Here is a 22,297-nt window from a genome sequence, read left to right as displayed (position 1 = left end):
ACGCCCAGGCCCTCTGTGACATTTCTCAGCCTGGCTTAGATGCAAGAGCTGAATTTCCAGCTCCCAGTGATGTGCAGAGGAGATAAAGCCCGAGGCAGATTTCACTCATGACTTTAAACGGTGAATTTAATTGGAATTCCCCCAACAGTGAGCCTCCTTTGCAGAGTCCAAACCCAATTTGCTTTCGAAGCCTCCTCCTGCTGGACACAGCTAAATCCTACCATCCACATGGGTCAGATGATGGGTCCGGAAGGAGACTCTAGGAAGAGTCACTTCGTCTTTGTAGTCAGTCTTAGTTGCCAATTACTCAACTAACCATGTGCAATTAGTGCAGAATTGCAGGCAGTCAGCTGTGCTGCCTCCCTGTTGTAGATAAGGTACCATTCTCCAAGGTTACAGCCATCATCATCAGGGGAGGTGTGACTTTGTGCTAGAGACCCTTGAGGTCAGATTTGTTGTCTCTTGAGAGTCCCTCCTAGGAGGGTGTGCGGAAAGTCACCAGACTCTCACCTGAGATGTAGTAGCTTTCTACACCTTACAGCCAGTTATGTATAATTCTATTCTAACTAACTACATGGCCTGTCGTCACAAGAGATGCTAGAGTTTATATACTGTGGAAGGTCAGCTGAGCTGGGGACTCCATCTTTGCAGCTACTGGTAAGTCAACATCCATGCTAGAGTGATGTCTCTGTACTGGCTGGTTTTGGGTGTCAACTTGACACAAGCTGGAGTTATCACAGAGAAAGGAGCCTCCCTTGAGGAAATGGCTCCATAAGATCCGGCTGTGAGCCATTTTCTCAATTAGTGATCAAGGGGGGAGGGCCCCTTGTGAGTGGTGCCATCCCTAGGCTGGTAATATTGGGTGCTATAAGAAAGCAAGTTGAGCAAGCCAGGGGGAGCAAGCCAGTAAGTAACATCCCCGCATGGCCTCTGCATCAACTCCTGTATCCTGACCTGCTTGAGTTCTAGTCCTGACTTCCTTTGGTGATGAACAACAATGTGGAAATGTAAGCTGAATAAACCTTTCCTCCCCGACTTGTTTCTTGGCCATGATGTTTTGTGCAGAAATACAAACCCTGACTGAGACAGCCTCCCATTCTCCTGGGAGTAACCCTACACCTATCCCTGTAAGTAGGACCAACGAACTATTGCTCTGCCCAGGCTGACGCTGCTGCAATTGCACCTTGACTTGTCACTGGGGACCTATAAAGGGAGTGGAATGTGTGTGACCCTTCTTTTGGGCAGCACAGACAGAGGCATGGATCCCATTCACCATATGAATTTAGCCAAGGACAGAAAGCAGCTCCAGGCTTCAAGAGACACACAGGAAAAAACAACAGACAGCCTGACGCTGTGAGGAAGGAGCTCTGAGTGCCAGCCTTGAGACCAGAAAACACCTGCCCTTCTCTGCCCGGCTCTTCTCATGCTGTCTTCCCCCGAAACCCCCCGGGAGTGTCCACAAGGGGCCCTGTGGTCCCCGGGGTGATGCTATACTGCTTTGGGAGGACACTTGCATAGCACCCATACAGCACTGCAGGTGACCCCCTAGTGCCACAAAATAAGCCAAATAAACCGTGGTTTCCCCCAGTCAGTGGCCACGTGATGAAGAAGAGCTGGTCCCTGGCTTCCTTGGTGTGGATGCTGGAGATGAAAATGGATGGTAATGTAATTATTAACCCGTGGCTTGCCGCCCTAGCTCTGCCTGCTTTACGCCTGTCTACTCCATCTGCAGAAGCTCTGGAGTGTGAGTGTCCGTACCAACTCCTTTTTCAGCTGGGGAACTGGGGACCAGAAAGCTTCCATGTCTTGCCCAAGGATACACAGCTGATGAGGAGCCACAAAGCTGAGACTTGGGGTTCTTTAGCCCTCCCAGCCATGCTTGTTGTACCTGCAGACTAGAAAGTGCTGGGGAGTACTGGGTCACGTGGGGTCTGAAGAGACCTAGGGGTCACAATTGCCAGTGCACATGGAAGGTTATGTGACACCCACGACAGGGTGGGGCACCCACCTCAGATGACAAAGAGACACAAGGCTTGGCTGGGAATTCCCCAGAGCCCAAATTCCCACCCACGGTCCCTTGTCACAGGGTCCTCACAACCCAACCCATGCCAATCACTGTGCAGTCCCTGCAACCATGACCTTAAATCATGAGCATAGTGCCTCTTCACCCCAGGCAGCAATACAGCCTTAAGCATTCCGAATTCCCTTTCCCACTGAGCCTCCGGGCTGATGCGCAGTTTCTTTTCTTTCTCTTTTTTCCTAATACCACATAATTACCTTTCTTCAATCATCCTGGCAGAACATGCGCTTTTCCATCTAACATTGAACCTTTTTTTTTTTAAAAAAACACAGGGTAGGGAATGAAGACGCTGTATTTGCAATGCCCAGGAAAAAAAATAAATAAATCTTGTTTGGCCCCTAGAGGGAAGAGGAGCGGGGGAGAAAATGTTGGCTGTACTCATGGTTCCTGGGAGAGGTCACAGTGCTTATAAAGTAAAAGGCAAAGGATGGGATGGAGCAGAGCCCCCACTGCGCCCCACTTCCACCCCCATCAACCCAGTTCGCCCTGGGATAGTCCTTCAGGGAGCCCACTGCTTCAGCCTCTCTCCGCCCACGTGGTCATTGCTATGCAGGTCTTCATTGGCAAATGATGCAAGCATCCCGGATGGACAGGAAGAGGCAGAGAGTGAACTTTTCCCAGCAGAGCAAGCGAGCGCTTGGAGCTGAGTCTCAATGGGAAGAGGTTTGCAAAGCTGGGCAACAGGGAGAGGTGGGGAGAGACAGGGGTCTGAAGGTACCCAGAAGGTGACACATGCCTATGTGACCATACTCCAGACCAACGGTGAGCTCAGGTTAAGTAAGAAAATGCCAGGCCATCCCTCCTCACACCAAGCTGTGTTGACATTAGTGTCCCCAGGCAGCCATGAAGCTTGCAGTAGTAGCTGGCTATTACATTACAGCCCTGCTGACCGCCATAACCTTTACTGGTGGTCTGCAAAAGTCGCATGCACTGTCACAGTCATGTTCACACACCCCTGAGTTGGTGGTGGTTACTGGATCCCTTGTCAATGAGGAAACTGAGGCACAGAGAGATACATGACTCACCCAGATCACTAAGGGAAGGGCTGACCCTGGCTCCAGAAAGATCGTCACAGTAGCCTGTGGCCCCACTCTCCTGGCTCCCTATGGCCACTTTGTGACTCCTCTGCCCCTTCAGAAATCATAGGCTCCCCCTCCTCTGTGTGTGTGTGTGCAGTGTGTACACATGCTTTTGCATGTGTGTAGTGCATGTGTGTGTGCTTCTGGGACTGAACTCCGTTATCTCTCTCTGGAGGACCAGCTCCCCACACGCAGGTTAACACCAAGCTTCCACTTCCTCGGTTTGATCCACTGCGAAGCCACACAGAGAAGGTAGCCCAGCAGATGGCCAGTCTGGAGATGGCTCGAAATCCTAGCAAGATTCCTCTTGTCATTCAAAACAGAGAGGCAAAAAGGAGGAGGGGTGGTACTCTTTCCTTCTTTCCTATTGAGCTTCTTCCTCTGTCAAATGGATAGCATAATGGTCCCCAACTCTCGGGGTTGTAGTAAGCATGACATTTAGCAATGTCTCCAAAGGCGGCCCAGCATGCAGGATCCCTGCTGGATCTGGGTGTTTTTGTAATTGGGTTGTCATACAGCAGTGTCCCGACCTGGGCTGCAGGCTGGGCGGTCAGACTCTAGCTAAGCAAGAGCACCGGGCTTAGAAGGAGGCTCCAGTTTTATAGGCATGGCTGATCCCAACTGTGCTACACCAGGGTGTGAATTGAAGTGCCCATAAGCCTATCCACCAGTCATGGGGTTTCACCCATTACCCTGCCTCCCCATTTTATAAATTCCAGGAGGGAACTCAAGTCCAGGTTAAACTCTTTGTCTAAGGTCAACAGCTAAAGAGTTGCTGAGGTGGGATTTGAACCGAGCCAGCCTGACTTCAGAGACCAGATGGATAACCACTGTGCTACACTGCCTGCCAAATCTGGAGAAGGTCTGCCTCAGAAAAGCATGGGCAAAGGCGTTGGCATTGCCTCCGCAACGCCTGCCCCAGCCAGCCCCACCACACTTGGTGCCTGATTCCCATCAGTTTTATTTTTAGCTCGTTGTTTTCATTATTTTCTTTCTTTTCTCTTCTTTCTTTCTTTTAGGAAAGGGATTAGTCCTGAATGAAACCGAGTTCCAGACTTGTCCACGGTCAAAAGCTTCTAATTTTGAGAATATTCATCTCTGGGTGAATCTCCCCTCCTCAAACCAAAAATACAGTAACATTTGCAAAAGAGAATTTATCTTTACCTAAAACTATAATTAAATGGCTGCTGGCGGTTACCTTGACGACATTTTTTTTTAAAGTCCTCCACTACAGCTCCCCACTCTGGATCATACAAACTTGGCAGTCAAATAAGTCAACAGGTTGCCCAGGAAACTGTTGCCTTGACAACCATGAAGATGGAAGGGGAATGGCAGGGTTGAGGAAGTGTCAGAGTTAGGATGGCATGTCAAAGAAGAAAAGGCCCTTGTCACAGCCACAAGGCTTCCAAGCCTCACAGAGCCACCAAAGCGGGCCACAAACATGACTCCGCCTACCTGAAAAAGACCATGACAGGGACATCCCAAGCTGAGTGTCCGTTAACGGTCATTGAGGGCCACAGCATGAAACACTGAGAGACTAAGTTTTCTCCCTAACTCCAAAAACATTTAGAGCCTACTAGATCGCTTTTTGACAATTTAAAGTCTGGGGGTAAGCAAGATAGGTTGGGAGGTGAAGGTGCTTGCCACACAAGCCTGGTGGCCTGAGTTCAATTCCCAAACCCCCACATAAAGATGGAAGGAAAGAACCAATCAGCTCCACAAAGTAGTCCTCTGACTGCCATGTGTACACCATGAGACACTTGTTCTCTCTCTCTCTCTCTCTCTCTCTCTCTCTCTCTCTCTCTCTCTCTCTCTCTCACACACACACACACACACACACACACACACACACACGCACACATATGCACACATGCACACCTAGTAATATTAAGGTCTAGGTGGCCCTTGTCCAGTCACCTTCCCATCCCCCATTCTGAAAAGCCAGCTCTACTTTGCCAGGGAGAGCTTGGATGGAAATTGTAGACGAGAGAAAGCTGAAACTTTGAACAAAGTCCCAAGAGTTCACAGATGAGAACCAGCCGTGTGTCCTGGCACAGCATGCAAGGGGACACAGTGTTCCCATAATGGAGGTGTCGGCTGTTGTCTAGGGGATTGTTGAGTTTATTCCCTGGCACAAAACAGAGAGTTGAAGACAGGAAAAGACAGAGAAAAACCCAACATTATACATTCAGGATGGGAGAAGCCTATGGCTGGGAGTCTGTTACACAGTTAGTTGCTGGGTCCAGTTTTGCCTGAGGCCTCCTGGGACTTCTGCTTTCCCTCTTTGTCCCATCTAGATAGCCAACCCTGGATCTTCCTGCAGGTTCTACACTCATCCTTTCTCTGCCTGCTTCTCTCCTGGTTTCCTGTTTCTCCTTCCCCTGCGGTTTCCTTCCACCTCCTCAGACACTCGGATCTAAGTTCTAGGTGTGGCTGATGCTCCCTCCAGACTTGGCAGCGTCTAAGACGCTGGGTTGTCATCTTAAGAGGGATATGCTCTCATAGGCTAGAGGAGAGGCTCCAGATAGCACTCAGCTGCCTGGGTGTTCAGGACAGGCCTGCCCGGCAAAGGACTACCTTGGGCTGTGGTTGAAGATGCCACTCAGTAGTGGAGTGTTTGACCAGCATGCTCAAGGCCCCAGGTTCCATCCCCAGTTCAATGACAGAGGAGAGGGGAGGGGAGGGAAGGGGAGGGGAGGGGAGAGGAGAAAAAAGAAAAGAAAGGAAAACCAAGAAAAGGGAGAGACAAAGGGCCTACTTTGAAGCATTAGAATCCAAGTCTATCCCTATAACCCCCACATAAGAAGCTGGATATGAACCAGGAATGGTGGCACACGCCTTTAATTCCAGCACTCAGGAGCCAGAGGCAGGCCGATCTCTATAGGTTTTAGGCCGGACCTAGTCTATAGAGAAGGATGGAGAAGTGAAGGAGGGAGAAGAGGAAGAGGGAGAGGAGGAGGAAGAGGAAGAGGAGCTGGGTGTGATGGCCTAGGTTTATAACACCAGCAGTGGGGAAGCAGACATAGGTAGAACTCTCAGGCTCAGAGACCAGCCAGGCCACCCTAATTAGCAAGTCCCAGATTTCAGTGAGAGAGCCTATGTCCAAAATCAAGGTTGGTAGCTCCTGAGGAATTATATCAAAGGTTGGCCTCAGCCTCTACGTGCACATGTAACACACACACACACACATTATCCTGACCCAGATACTATAACTGGCTTTTGGGACAAATGCCTCAGCTCCAGAGGTCCCAATATGCCAGACCCAGCCACCAGTTGGGCAATGGTGAGAAGCAGAGATAGTAGACTCAACTATGGTCTTAGGAAACAGGTCTAGTGACCCCAAGTTTGCCTAGCAGGTGCTGCTATGAACTCTATGTTTATGTAGGGGAGGAACTGAGGACAGGGCCTGCCCAACGCTGTAGTCCTGGTGATCTGTGGTCTGTCCATTACTGTTGGCTCAAGTCCCCCACCCCAGGTAGACCAGTAAGTATTGATCACCAGGGGCCCCATCTGGATCCACCAAGATGTCCTGCTTGAGGGTTCAGCCTCCATCCGAGATAACTATTCTGCCTTGGGGTGCTGTCTGGTGAGATCCTGCTGTTCCTGGGATCCAAAAAGACACAGTGTAGGGACAAAGACCTGCTTCTCGGCCTTCAGCCTCCGGGGGGCGTGGCTTGGGTTAGGCAGATTCCTTTGATTCCTTGGCAATGAACACACCTTGGCAATAGTATGACCAGTATGAGCCCGAGCAAAGTCAAGGAGACAGACCCAAAGTGAAGGCAGAGGTGCCAGCCTCCATCCTGCAGATTCAGTGGGCTCTAAAGCTACTGAGAGAGTTCCTTCCTGGGATGATAGAAACAATGTCTGCCCCTCCTCCTAAGGTCCCAACAACAGACCTCCACAGTTCGCCCTAGGGTGAGCATGGGTGACCACAAAGCAGCCACACGGGAAGTCTGTACCCAGTGCACTCGATGGCTCCTCCATGCCTGCGTGGATGGAGCTCTTCCAGTCTTCTTTCTTTCTTTTCCAGCCAGATGTTTCTCTCTAATGAATTGACTGTTACATTTTCAAATTTCGGAAATGGCCAACAGACGGTAGAAAGACATTTATTTAGGCACCTGCTTGAAACCAACAGCTTCAGCCAACTGCTGGCCTGGATTCAGGGCCAAGAAGCCCTCCATTAACCTCCCCCCACTACCCTTCCTGCCCAGCCTATGCACCCTGAAGCCCAAGCATTTAGGGAAGAACTGAATACAAATGGCTGGAATCTCAGGTGAGGGTCCAATGACCCTTCCCACCCTTTCCTGTAAGACGATGCCACCAGGTCTTATACAGCCTAGTAATGGACTCTTTTCTTTTCTTTTCTCTTCTTTTTTCTTTTCTTTTCTTTTCTTTCTCTCTCTCTCTATTTATTTATTTATTTATTTATTTATTTATTTATTTTTGAGACAGAGTTTCTCTGCATAGCCCTGGAATTTGCCTATAGACCAGGCTGGTCTTCAACTCACAGAAACCTGCCTGTGCCTGCCTCCCGAGTGCTGGGATTAAAGGTGTGCGCCACCACGCCCACGGTGGACCATTGTAAGCAGGGACCGGCTGATCTGACCAAGATGGTGGCTGTTTGACTTAGCAAACCAAGTTCCAGAGCAGCAGCCAAGACAGCGTTAAGTCCCTTCAGCCATACTGAATCAAAGCTGACACACCTGCCAATCACAGAGATATCGCAGGAGGCCTTGGAAGATGGCCTGCCCTGCAGTGAACGTTTGCCCTCGTCAACAATGTTCCCACCACCGGGGCAGTGGGGAAGGCTGGGTCATTCACAGCCACATGCATCAAACCCTCAAAGACTTCAGATCTGTCGACAAGAAAATATGGCCTTCAGCTCAAAGGGAGTAAGAGATAGTTTATTCTGGAGCCGAATACGAGAGGCTTATAAACACGATACAGGTTGCTTCGAATCCCAAGTCCCCCTGCCGAAATGGCTATATGAGATTTTATTAGTTATATAAGATAGAAAGTCATAAATCAAGGCATTTACCAAAGATATGACTGGGAGCCACGGCGGGGGGAGGGGGTACCTCTGAAACCCTGTCTTGGGTTTCAGATGCTGTCTGATAACATTAATGGCTTTTGAGTTGGTGGAAGCCAGGAGTTTGCTAAGAGTACATCGAATGTGAACATATTGCATGTGTGTGTGGTGTGCAGGTGAATGTGGGGGTGCACTCGTCCGTGTGCACACATGTAGGGGCCAGGGGACGTCAGGTACCTTCCTGACTTGAGGCAGGGTCTCAGCTCAGCTGTCTGGCCAGTGAGCTCCCAAGATCTATCTGTCTTCACTTCCCAGTGTACAACCGTTCCGTATGCAGCTCCAAGCATCTGGGGATTCAACCCCCATCCTTGCTGCTTGCGGTGAACGGTAAACATTCTTAAGCACCGAGCCATCACCCCCCTGGGCCCCTAAGAATACGCTTTAAACGATTTGATAGTCACAAGGATGTTCTGTCAGACACAGGGGAGGGCAATGGATGGCTTTCAAAGGGACTGAAAATAGCCCAAGATAATTTGGGTCTGGACTGCAACGTTTTAACTCTCCATAATCACCAAGTTCAGTCGTTTGACCTTGTGGGCTCTTGAACGCAGGCGCAGCCTTTTATGCTCTGGGAACTTCCCTTCACAGCTCCAGAGTTCGATACTTTAATAAAAAAAACTATTGGCTTCCTTCTACAGCAAAGTCCCCGGGGTCCACCAAGGCGTGGAATAGCTCTTTTGTGGACAGAAATTGCCCTTTAAGCCTGAATGTGTGTCTCCAGAGCCCTGGGGATGAGGCTCCCAGGAGGCCCAGAGCCCTGGCTTTTAGTGTAGCTGTGGAATTGACTGGAAGGATGCTAAATTCTTTCCAAATGCCAACAGGAGGCACGGCTTAGGAACAGAAGACCCTGGTATCTGAAGAGAGGGGATTTTGCCCAACTGCCTGTTCACAGGGAGCACGACTAAACAAGTTCTGCAAGGATCACGGAGCGACTGCGTGCCGTGCGTGCATGCGTGCGTGCGGTCTGCATACTTGACCTGCTCTCCACCCCATGTGTCTAAACAGAGGCCTGTTTAGAGTAAGCTTGGATCTGATCGCCCTGTCACTCACTCACTCACTGACCCCAGGGATGAATTGGAACCTGATTTGTAAGTGCCAAACAGCTGCTTCGGACAGACGTGTGGGGGGAGGGCTCTTGTTTTGATTGGCAGTTCCAATCACAGCTCCTTCATCCCAGGCTCTCAACTACGACACACAGCTGCTAGAGGAAGAGAGGAACCGAGGCAGAGGATGAACCACTGTGGAAGATGCCCCTGGTCAGACAGCAACACCAGGGCTGAGGGCTAGAACACCTACTGCCTTAGCAGGGGACCTAAGTTCAGTTTCGAGTTGCCTAGAACTCCAGCAGCAGGAGATCTGAAACCCCCTTTCTGGGCTCCCTGGACACCCATACTTCCATGGACAAACCTGCACACAGACACACAAAGGTGACTCTGTTGCTTTGCCCCAATCCAAGAAGGGGCAAGAATGAAGGCAAGTGATAACGTTAAGTGAGGGTGGCCCTGTCACAAGGTTTGATGTGCAGGGTGAGTGGTTCCTGGACTCTCACTGGACTTCCTGTGGGCGTGGATGATGTTTGCACAGCACAACAGCTGTGGTCTGTTCGTGTCATATGAGGACAGGAGAAGGGGGTGAGGGGAGACTGTCTGGGAGGACGAGAAAGTGTCTGGGTTTTCTTTGGAGACTGACGGAAATGTTAGAAACTCAGAACGTGGTGACAGTTGAAAAGTCAGTAAACCAGAGAGCACTGGGGTCATACCAATGTGGGGCCACAAGATGGTTCAGTGGACAAAGGTACTTGCCACCAAGCCTCATGACCTGAGTTCAAACCCCAGGACCAACGTGGTGGAAGCAGAGAATGGTCTGGCTTGCCACAGCATGTACACGCACACGTAAAGTAATATAAAATAATGTTGTATTATATATATTATAGGTGTGGGGCTGTGGTGTAGCCCAGCAATAAAACCGTTGCTTCTACCTCGGCTCCATTTCAAACAATTTAAAAGGCTTCAGGATGGCTGGGCTTGCTGGGACATACCTTTGTTGCAGAGGCAGGTGGATCACTATGAATTCAAAGCCAGCCTGGTCTACAAGAGAGAGATCCAGGACACCCAGGACTACATAGTGAACTGTCTCAAAAATTACCAAAATTGGATGTATGTACAGTAAATTTTAGTTAGATTACTAGCACAAAAAAAAAAAAATAGATAAAATCAAGAAACTACTCTCGCTGGGCAGTGGTGGCACATGCCTTTAATCCCAGCACTTGGGAGGCAGAGGCAGGCAGATTTCTAAATTCGAGGCCAGCCTGGTCTACAAAGTGAGTTCCAGGACAGCCGGGGCTATACAGAGAAACCCTGTCTCAAAAAACCAAAACCGAAACAAAACAAAAAGATTGTTTTCTGTTTTGTTTTGTTGTTTCTTTTTTTCCCTTATGAATATTGATGCTTTCTTTTTTAATTTATTAGATATTTTCTTTATTTACATTTCAAATGTTATCTCCTTTCCTAGTTTTCCCTCCGAAAATCCCCTATCTTCTCCCCCCTCCTCCTGCTCCTCAACCCTGCTTCCTGGCCCTGGCAGTCCCCTATAATGGGGCATAAAGCCTTCACAGGACCAAGGGCCTCTCCTCCCATTGATGACCAACTAGGCCATCCTCTGCTACATATGCAACTAGAGCCACGAGTCCCTCCATGTGTTTTCTTTGATTGGTGGTTTAGTCCCAGGGAGCTCTGGGTTTACTGGTTAGTTCATATTGTTGTTCCTCCTAGGGGGCTGCAAACCCCTTCAGCTCCTCGGGTACTTTCTCTAGCTCCTTCATTGGGGACCCTGTGCTCCATCTAATGGATGACTGTGAGCATACACTTGTGTATTTGTCAGGCACTGGCAGAGCCTCTCAGGAGACAGCTATATCAGGCTCCTGTCAGCAAGCTCTTGTTGGCATCTGCAATAGTGTCTGGGTTTGGTGGCTGTTTATGGGATGGATCCCCAGGTGGGGCAGTCTCTGGATGGTCATTCCTTCAGTCTCTGCTCCCAACTTCGTCTCTGTAACTCCTTTGTTTTGTTTCTAAAACATGGCTCCAGAGTCAAGTCCTCCCTCTCCTTCCATGTGGCTTTGGGACTCCAAGCACACTTTGAGCCTCCCATCTGTAAAATGGCTGTATTAAGAATGTGCTCCCCTGGGGCCTTGCTGAGGGGTGTGGTTTTGTTTGGTGGAAGCAGGACACAGGGAGAATGCTAAATGGTTGAGGTGGGTGAAGGAATGAGCTGCAGGAGCCTGAAAGAGCTTGCTCATGGGGCCTGGTGGCAGGGCTGGGGCCATGTGCCATTGTGAGGATGTCTGTGCAAGACCTGCTACTGCCAAGGCATTTGACACACGCTATACACGGAGCAATAGCTACCATTTACCAAGCACCAGCTTTATGCGAAGTGCTTAGGAGTAGACATGGCAGGCTAGCTGCTGACATGGGATCCCAGAGACAGCCAGAGGCAGAGCTGCTGTGAACCCAGGAAGCCCAGTGGGTGGGCAGGAGCTGGGTCCGAGTGAGAGAGAGAGTAGCTGGTGATGATTGAGCAAGTTACTGATTGGTTGAGGGAAGGGTTCAGACAAAGGCTTATACTTTAGCCCAGGTTAGAATGGAACTCAAGATGTAGCCCAGGCTAGCTTCAAACCTGTGGCAACTTTCCTGCCTCAGCTCCAGGAGTACCAACCAAGAGTACAGCTGTGAGCCACCACATTGGCTTTTGGCAGGTTCTTAAATCACAGAGGCAGCCAGGGTAGATGTTGGCCTTAATGCAAGGGTTTATTCCAGGAAGCTGTGTAGTTCTTAGTGCCTGGGCTCTTCCTGATTCCCCACAGCACCACTCTCTGCATTTGGGTCGTCTTCTGCACACACCAAGAAGAAAGTCTGCCATCTGCTTGGCACTTGGGGGTTTACAGTGAGCTTTTCCATCCATCAAAGTTAGACAAAAACTGAATCTGTGAAACTGTTATGTCAGAGACAATTAAAACAGCTTTCAAGGGATGAGGAGCCCAAGGGCCTGGTGGACCACAGACCTCTGAGTCCTAGCCAGGCCCTTTTAACTCGGAAAGCCGTAGCCTCAAGAGTGGGTGGCGGGTGGTATGTATTTCAAGACAGTCAGCATCTCCATGGCAATGTGAAGTCACTGCCCCCGTGGACTCTGGGGACAGTAGCTCCCCACTCATTCCACAGAGTGAGACTCCACGGAGCCAAGAGCCCTAGGGTGTAGGCGACGGCTTTTCTCAGTTTCCATGTGGAGATGATCCGGAGGTAGAGAGTGAGTGGGCGTGGATCTGCAAGCAAGGGAAACTTCAAAGGCACTTCTGACAGCCGAGAGCTGAGCGCAGAGAAAAGTTAAAAAAAAAAAAAAGTCTCATGAATGAATTGGGGTGGGCATGAATGGCTGAAGAGCCCTTCCTGTTCTCAGTTGACAAACTGGAACTTGGAATCCGGAGCGATGACAGGACAGTGTGGAGCTTTTTCTGAGGCTGAAAATGGCAGGACATGAATGACACACACCTGCTATCCCAGAGTTTGGGAAACTGAGGCAGGAGGATTATAGGTTCAAGGAGAGCCTGGGCTACGCTATGCCTCAGGAGAAAACGAATTCTGTGTGACCGAGCGATACCAATGCACACACGTGTAGGTAGGAGAGCTGCCTCCCAGCTCAGTGGGTCACCACGTTTAGCAATTCTTTATGTTTCCAACTAGGTAGAAAAACAGAACAGGATTTTAAACTCAACAGGAAATATGATTTATACTAAGGTGAGGCTTACTCATCCTGACTTGATCCTAACAAATTCTTTACATTACTGAAATACTATACTTTACTCCATAAATATGTACATTAAGTGTGAACTAAATTGTTTTTATTATTTTATTACCATACGCTAACCATACGTGTGTCAATGTGGTGTTTCCGTACACATAAAATGCATCCATACTGCCTTCACAGGCTTTGCCCGTCCCACAGAGTCACTCTTTTAAAGATGTTTTCTGACCAGGTGTGGTGGTGCACGCCTTTGATCCCAGTACTCTGGAGGCAGAGGCAGGTAGATCTCTCTGAGTTCCAGGCGATCCTGATCGACACAGCAAGCCCAGGACAGCCAGGGCTATTAACACAGAGAAACTCTGTCTTGGAATCACATTTTCTGTTTGTTTGTTTGTTTGTTTGTTTGTTTGTTTCCTTTTGTTTTGTTTTGTTTGAATCATGAACTATGTGGCCAATGACTTTCACCCTGGTCCCAGCCCCGACAGGGAGCTCTATTACCACCTCTGATCCTCCAACTCCAACAGGGAGCCCCATTGCCAACCCTTGATGGTTCAGAAAATGATAGCATGATTGACAGGAGGTAGAAGGTAGGAGGAGGGCCTAGTTGAAGGAAGTGGATCCCGGGGTCCAGATAAAGGCTGGATCCTACCCTGGCCCCTCACTCTACCCCCGTTTCTTGCTGCTTTCTGTTCATCATGAAATGAACAGTTCTCTTCCACCACACACACCAGCCCAGAGCAGCCTTCCCGTCCTCAAGTTGTCCCTCTTAGGTAATGACCACAGAGGTGACAACAGACTGCAGCACTGGCCTTGAGAGAAGCAGGTGGCTCACCCTAGGCTCCCTGCCCCTGCATCAGAGACCCAAGCAATGGACTTCCCAAGCACAGACAGGAGCCTCTACCCATAATCTCCAGCCAAGCAAACCTCTGCTCTATAGGAGCCTGTTAGCCCGTTATGTCAAGTCTCACCAGAGAGATGGGACACTGATATCAGCACTGTGTAAGCTGGTGTGGCAAAGACAGCGTGGAAGGCCGGGAGTCTCCCCTTCCCCCGAGTGACCGGGACACTAAGTCCTCTGAGCCGCTGAGGAATATGAAGAAAGGAAGTCAGTTCCACCCCACTGCAGCTTCACTGGGCCCCAAGTCCCCCCAAGGGCCTGCAGCCAGCCAAAGCCAGGAGCAGCTGAAATAGGCATGATCACCCAGCTAACCCGCCAAATATGAAAAATCCTGTGTTAGTCTAGTTCTCATTTTTAAAAACTTCCTATAGTGCTGATTTTTCTAAATCCTGAAGAATATTGTGTATATATGAGATTTTACATCATAACACTGTGGGTTTGATGTTGCCCGGAAATGGTGGGAAAGGTTATTGTTTGAAGCTATTGCTAGGTTTGGGGCTATTTGTTGCACAGCAGTAGCTGCCTGCTACAGACTAACCGCTCTGCACGTCTCCAGAGCATAAAGCCACTCGCTCCCTTCCTCCTCTGACTCTCCACCTGACAGCAAGACAAGATGAAAGGCTTCAGCATGGTTTCACTGAGATAGGATTTCACATAGCCCAGGCTGGCCTCAAACCCACTATGCAGCCAAGAATGGCCTTGAACTTCCGATCCTCCTGACTCCACCTCTCCCAGCGCCGGGATCACAGGCGTTCACCCCACACCTGGTTTATGCAGTGCTGAAGACGGAACCTGGAGGTTCATACAAACTAGGCAAGCAAGTGCTCTATCAAGTGAGCTACACCCCCACCCCTTAGCTTGGCCCCTCCCTATCTGAAAACTCAGGTACAAGATTATGCTAAAAGAAACATAATTGCCTTTGGGGCTCTGTCGACCTAGACACCACTGACACCCCTCCCTCAGTCCCTCTGGGCAGATGATTCCAGGGGTGTGACAGACGGGAGCATTCGAAGCCAGAGGCTGCCTTACTGCTCTCAATGCTGAGTTTGCCTGACCTGTGCTTCCTGGTGTTGCCTCCTCGCAGTCTTTTCCTTTGCAAGGTTAGGGCACCATTGGAGCGAGCAGGGGGTCCAGATAGATGTTGTGTGGGTTATGCCCTTTTCGTGGGGTATCCTTTCCAGGACTGCACAGAAGTCCAATAGGGTGGACCTGCAGACCCCTGCCCAGAAAACCACTCCCCAGCAGAGGCAAATGAAGACGCTGCCTGTAGAGTCCACTGAAAGCGCAGGTGGAGGGAGACCTGCAGTGTGGGTTGACTTTGGGACTTGGAGCTGGGGATGTGGCTCGGTTGGTAGAATGCTTGCCCTGCTCACCTGAAGCCCTGGGTTCCATTCCCAGCAGAGCAGTGCACGCCTGTAATCGCAGAGCTCAGGGGGTGGAGGCAGGAGGGTAAGAAGCCAAAGCATTGTCAGTTAGCAATGCAGTGGAGACAGGGTCTCAGACAGACAGACAGACAGACAGACAGACAGACAGACAGAGAGAGAAAGAGAATCAAGTCCCAGGCCTCACCCATCACAGGCATGATGATGGCCAGCTGTTAGGACTCCTGTCCGAGCACAGGAGACTCCACACCGCAGCCCTGGTCACTGCTGTGGAAGAGTCAGCTTTGGCCTTCAGCCAAATATCACCTTCATTTGTCAAACATCATAGGCCACGACTAAAAGACACACAGAACGACAGAGCTCAAGGTCCTCCAACCCTTTGTGTGCACACATGTGCAAATACACTTGCTGTGACCAGCCCAACACCCCTCACCTGTTGGGGGACACCACCTTTTGTACGTTGAAGGGCTCCTGAGGAGCACGGACCCACTGAGGAGCACACAGTCCCTGCTGGCATTTCCCAGCAAGCACCGCCCCACCCCACCCCCGGCCCATCCTGAAGGACAAGAGCTGGTGGAAGCAATTTCTGCAAAAATCGTTAACTTAGCTTATTAACAAGGAAAGAAGATGCCTAAGGACAGGACTTTTAAAATATCTCTGCGAGCTAATGGCAAGGGAAGCGAGGCGGTTTTAAACCCAGAAGCCCCTGTAGCAAAAGCTGAATTCAAACCAAAATGCTGAATTTTAACAATCCTATTTCAAGATCTTAATAAGCCCTGGAAATCCTGTTAATTTAAATTACTGGCCACACACCAACTCCCCTCCTGCAACCATTTACACCTTCCATCATCTTGGAGAATTTCTCCCAAAAATACATACATATATATAAAACATATACATATATAATACATATATATATATATATATATACACACACACACACATATATATCTGCCACAGTTTATTTGCCTCCTCTGCTGAAGTGATTTGCTAGAACTCTCTGAACTTCAGGATGAAAGGACAATTTCAAAGACCTCGGCTGTGTCTCCCAGTGATTTTTTTTTGTCCCCATTTATAACTTTTTCATAAGACAAACCGTGAGGCCGAAGGTGACTGTAATTACACAGCTGCACTCTGAAAAGACGATAAGACACAGAGAGAGTACTTTAGGTGACATGCAAATGAATTCTGCTCCCCCCCCCCACTCCCTTCAGATGAAGAAAAAAAAAGTCCTCTTTGAAGGGTGTCAGGGAGGCAGCGGTGGGAGGTTAATTAGCAAAAAAGGAGATTGGGAGAGCAAACCCTGAGAACTGAGATGCAGACAGAGATAGCCCTCCTTTCTGTGTGTGTGTGTGTGTGTGTGTGTGGTTGTGCATGTACATGTGATGTATGTGTGGGGTGTGCAGTGTGTGTGGTGTATGTGTGGGGTGTGCATGGTGTGTGTGTGTGTGTGTCTATGTGTGTGTCTGTGTGTATGTGTGCATGGTATGTGTGTATAGTGTGTATGTATGTATGATATGTGCATGCATATGTGTGTGTGTGCATGTGTGTGGTATATGTGTGGTGTGTATGATGTGTATGTGGTATGTGCATGTGTGTATGTGGTGTGTGGTGTGTGTGTGTGAGAGAGAGAGAGAGAGAGAGAGAGAGAGAGAGAGAGACAGACAGACTCAGGCACTGTCCACCCTGGTTTGTCCTTTTTTTTTTTCCTCTTTGAGACAGGCTCTCACTGGCCTGGAGCTAGGCTTACTGGCCATCAAGCCCCAGAAATCTCTGTGTCTGCCACTAGAGCCAGGATCACAAGTGTGAGCTACCACTCCTGGTTTGTTTAAATGTGGGTTCTGGGACTCTTGCTCATGCCTGTACAGCAAGTGCTTTTCTGCCTGAGCCATACCCCACCCCCGGGGACCCACCCTCTTGTTTCTGATGTGAACCAGTGCCTGGACCACATCACCTCCCTCTGTGTAGGTTTCTCTTAAGGGCTCTCCTCCTTCTCACCACTGTCTTCTGGGACTGGCAAGTGCTGACCTCACCTCTGAGGCAAAGGGAAGCAGCTGGCGCTGGCCACTTAGCTCCCTCATCCCTCCCAGGCCTTGTGGATGGACATGTGACCCAACATCAGTGCAGTTCAACGCTGGGTCCCCAGGAGGAGGCTTTGCTTCAGGAGCAGAAGGACCCTTTGGGATGCTGTGTAGAAGTAGGTCTCTGAGAACAGACTCTGATGTGCCCAGGCTCTCTGTGCTCCCATCCGCCAAGAACTAAGATATCTCTGCCACATGCTGCAGGCCTCCAGGCTGCCACGCCCTTTCCATCATGAGGGCTGTGGTCCCCTGAAACTGTGACCCAAAATAAGCTCTCCCTTCCTTAATTTGCTCCTGTCGTTCTGTGACTTCTTCCTGAAATGACCAGCACGCTGTCTTGATGGCTTTTCTGTTGCCTGGAGACCTGGCGAGCACAACTTAAGGAAGAACAGGTTTATTCTGGCTCACAGTTTACAGCCTACAGTCCTTCATGGCAGAAAAGGGAGGTGAGGCAACAGGAGCTTGAAGCCAATGGCCACATTATATCACCATCAGAAGCAGAGAGAGGAACACTGGTGCTCTGCTCACCATCTCCTGTTCCTTCAGGCCATGACCAACTTGTGAGATGGTGTGACCCACAGTGCGAGCAAGAGTCTCCCCACATTGACAAAAAGATCAAGGCATCCCTCCTCCATGCTGGCATACCGACAGACCCATCTCCAGACTGTCTATATTCTGTCAAGTTGATGGCTGACGCTAACTATCACTCAGGTTCCCACACCACTAGAGTCTGACCTGAAGCAGCAGCTAGGAACACAGCTATACAACCCAGAGCCTCCAGAGAGCCTGCCCAAGAGGAGCATCAATCAGTCTGTCACTGAAGGAAAGACCAGATCATCAGAGCTGCTCCTGGATCCAGCCATTCCTGAAGCCACCAACACTGTGACGTTGAGCCATAATGTCCTCGTTATTGCTGGCTTGGGGCAGTTTTGAGTTGGGCTCTTGTTGTTTGTGACATAGAACTACCAAACTCATTCCCTTGGAAACCCCTCAGAGTTCTTAAAGTCAAGAAAACAGCAAGTGTCTATTTCTAATTAAGCCCAGAAATCAAGGTCACCTCGTCTTGCCCCTCATACCCAAGCATGTGAACGGCCCACACTTTGTTTTAATGTAAAGCTGTACATTCTTGGTAATGATGCCAAAGGGCTAAGCCCTGCATCTAGCACCTGTGGAACATCAGGATGGAGTTTGAGTCTGAAGATGCCACAGCCATCCATCTGTAGGCGACTTGAGAAATACTCTGACAAAAAAAAAATCAAAAACAGACCCAAATCCTAACGTCGTATTTCATGTAAAACCAAGTAAATTTTTTCTCTTATAGAACAAATTGTTTCTATAGAGACGAATACTTTTCTAGCAACTCAATCCCTATTAGGGTTGCTATGGAAACAGATTGGGAAAATTGGGGGAAATGTAGAAAAAAGGTAAATAAGCCACCCGTGTCTTTCCCCGCCTGCAAACCCACGGAAGGCGAGTGCTGCTCTGAGAATCTGAGAACCCCGGGGAATCTCAGGGATGCCGAGAACAGGGCGCTCACCCAGCAGCATCCTCCTGCCCCAGCCCCATGGTTGCCCTCAGCCACTAAAAGCCAGTACAAAATGCAGCAGGTGTTGCTAAACAAGGCTATGCATGCATGACTTCAAGTACCAGGGCATGCAGGAGTGTTGTGGGCTATCACAGGGCATGCAAGAGTGCAGTGGGTATCACAGGGCATCCAGGAGTTCTGTGGGCTATCACATGGCATGCAAGAGTGCAGTGGGCTATCATGCATCCAGGAGTGCTGTGGGCTATCACTTGGCATGCAAGAGTGCAGTGGGTATCACAGGGCATACAGGCTATCACGGGGTATGCAGGAGTACAGTGGGCTATCATGGAGCATGCAGGAGTGCTGTGGGCTATCACAGGGCATGCAAGAGTGCAGTGGGTATCACAGGGCATGCAGGAGTACAGTGGACTATCACAGGGCATGCAGGAGTGCAGTGGGCTATCACAGGGAATGCAGGAGTGCAGTGGGCTATCAAAGGGCATGCAGGAGTGCATGGGCTATCACAGGGAATGCAGGAGTACAATGGGCTATCATGGGACATGCAGAAGTGCAGTGAGTATCACAGGGCATGCAGGAGTGCAGTGGGCTATCACAGGGCATGCAGGAGTACAGTGGGCTATCACGGGGCATGCAGGAGTACAGTGGGCTATCATGGAGCATGCAGAAGTGCAGTGGGCTATCACAGGGAATGCAGGAGTGCAATGAGTATCAGAGGGCATGCAGGAGTGCAGTGGGCTATCACAGGGCATGCAAGAGTGCAGTGGGCTATCACAGGGCATACAGGAGTGCAATGGGCTATCACAGGGCCCATGCATGGACTCTATAGGCCATGCACATGCTGCAGATATTGTGTTTTGGAACAATTCCTTTCTTTAGAGAAGCCTGAGTGTACTTATGCTCAGGAAGTTTTCTATGGCAGGGAAAGCAGAGAGCAGGCTGGTTTGAGGTGTGAATGAGCAATGACCATGAGCGTTATCCTTGTCTCCACCAAACTGCAGAAGAAAGGAGAACGGCCCCCTCTCTGGTTCTGTTTCTAGAAGCTTCTACTTACAAGCAGACGCTCATGGCTGGCTAATGAAGAGAGAGCATTCCGTACCTACCAACGCTCACAGAAGTGCTGTGGTCTTGGCAAAATTATTTCACTGCTCAGAGCTCATTTGTGGACTCCAGGTTGGGGGGGGGGGGGGACTTGCTTTTATTTTGAGTTTTTTGCTACACTAAGGATCGAACCCAGGACCTCACTCATGCTAAGTAAATGCTCTACCACTGAGCTACACCCCCAGCCCTCTTTTCACTTTTCACTTTGAGACAGACTTTAAAGAAGTTCCCCACACTGGCCTTGAACTTACTATCCTCCTGTGTCAGCTTCCCAAGTAAGGGAAGTTACTGGTCTGTGCCATCAGCATCCTATTTATAGAAACCGTGGTTATGGGGATTGAGTGGCAGGGACCCAGTTGGTACAGGGTAGGCGTGGTGGCCCCACTGCATAGCAGCCTCAGATCACCAGAAGCCAGGATCAAAGTGGCCACGTGGGGAGGGGCAGGCAACAGAGATGATCAAGTCCTATCTTGGCGGCTCCAAGCTGTCTGAGCAATTCAGCCTTATTATCTACCCCTCAGGCTAAATTCACCAGGGAGCTCACAGTGATGCCCCTGCTTCAGCAGCTATGTGATTGGTGGGGGAGACCCTTGTCCATACTCGGACCAACACAGGAGACACTCCTGATGGAAAGAAACTGTGTCCTCTGGTGGGAGGGGCAGAAAGCCAAGAGAGGGACTCCAGACTGGAGAAAGTCTGTCCTGACATCAGTCACCTACCCCTGTTGCTCCCCAAGGAGAGCCCCTCACTTCCTGTGTTTCTGCATACTCAACCCACAGCCATGCTCACCACAAAACCAGAAGCGTGGTCCTCTACCCCAGCCCTCTGGGACCAACACATCCTTAACGAACATTGATTGGCCTGACAGCCTCCACAAGGGCCCCTCACGCCAGCCACCTTCTGGCGAGCAGCCAAGCTGTTTCTTTGTTCTTCAGACGCAGTTGGGCCTCAGGGCCTTTGCACTTACCACCTGGATGCTCCACAGAGGACTGCAGCCTCTGAACCCTGAGCAAGAAATAAATCCTTCTCCTTCGGGTCGTTTCTTCCAGGCGATTTGCTACAGTGACTTCTGGTTTTAGAAGACACACACATGGAACCAATCAATGACTCAGCAAGTATCACGGGCTGGGATCCTGCACCTCCTGGGCTGGCTGCAAGTGTAAGTGTGTCTCCCCTCAAGGAAGCCCAGAGAAGCGCCTCCAAGGCCCTGGAGCTTTCTGCTTCTTTCCATTGCCAGACTCAGGCCTGCCTCACAGCCCAAAGTGGCTGCTGAAGCAGTAGTCACAGTATCTGCATTCCAGGCACTGGGCGCATAGATAAGTCTCTCTGTGTCCACTGTCCTCACATTGAGACTCATAGGAGGCCACTTGTTCTTCTTGCTTCTCAGGTGAGGATACGGAGCAGAGTTTGTAGAGCATCTCTGAGTTCAATCCAGCTCCATCCAGCTGCAGACTGTGTGAGTCTCTGATGTCAGGAAGGGAACTTTAATTAAGCCCTCAAAGGCTAGTCTCTTCTTTTTAAAAATCAATCGATTGATTGCAACAAGGTCTCATATAGCCCGGGCTGGCCTCGAACTTACTGTGTAGCCAACTACAACCTTGAACTTCTGATCCCCAAGCCTTCACTTGCAGACTACCAGGATTACAGTGCCCCTAGGCCAGGTCTCCCGTGTACCACCTGAGGGGCAGCCGCAGCCCATAAGGTGATGTCAGCAGAGCCATGATTATCATCGCCTGACTGCCGGGGATCATAGCCGACCAAGCTGGATGCAGATCTGGGATCTTCTCTTTATTTTAATGGACCAGATAAGCCCAGCCGCGGGCCATCTCTGCAGGCAAGGCTTTTAAATCCTCAGCTTGTTCTGGATTTATTTGTCCAGCCTCATGGAAAAAAAAAAAAAAAAAGAAGAAGAAGAAGAAGGGAAAAATCACTCCACTGAGCTTGACAGACCGCACAACGAAAAGTAAATTATTTTCCTGGAAACAAGCCCAAAAATAGCTGAGCCTGGGCCCGCTCACAGACACCAGCGGCAACAAGCCTGAATGTGTTAGTTTTAAGGGTGCAAATGTGTTTGGGAATACAGAGGCTCTTCTGCGGGCCAAGGAGGGAAAAAATGAGTTTGCAGATAGCATGATAAATCACCGAGGAACAACTAAGACCATAAAACACGAACCCAGAGGCCGGCAGAGTCCTGGATCCATCTCGTACATCTCCCCAAGGGGAGCTTAGAGATGCCCTCCCCACCTGTAC

The 22,297-nt window shown here is 49.9% G+C and overlaps 1 long non-coding RNA gene and 1 other non-coding gene across 5 annotated transcripts in view; both read right to left on the bottom strand.

Moving 5' to 3' along the window:
• The window catches only part of Gm33262, an 86,678-nt gene extending 64,617 nt beyond the window's left edge, over nt 1-22,061 (bottom strand). For all 4 annotated transcript variants that reach the window (XR_003953965.1, XR_003953967.1, XR_003953966.1 and 1 more), the window contains exon 1: nt 21,015-22,061. This is a non-coding gene — a long non-coding RNA (predicted gene, 33262). The remainder of the gene's footprint in view (nt 1-21,014) is intronic.
• On the bottom strand, nt 7,192-7,328 carry Gm22704. Its single transcript, XR_003954190.1, has one exon. It is a non-coding gene; the product is annotated as a small nucleolar RNA SNORA2/SNORA34 family (small nucleolar RNA).
• Nucleotides 22,062-22,297: the final 236 nt, after the last annotated feature.

The sequence above is a fragment of the Mus musculus genome, chromosome 2, assembly GCF_000001635.26.
Source record: "Mus musculus strain C57BL/6J chromosome 2, GRCm38.p6 C57BL/6J".
Classification (NCBI taxonomy): Eukaryota; Metazoa; Chordata; class Mammalia; order Rodentia; family Muridae; genus Mus; species Mus musculus.
Note: the sequence above shows the minus strand (reverse complement) of the source record. Positions and strands in the feature narration are given on the sequence as shown.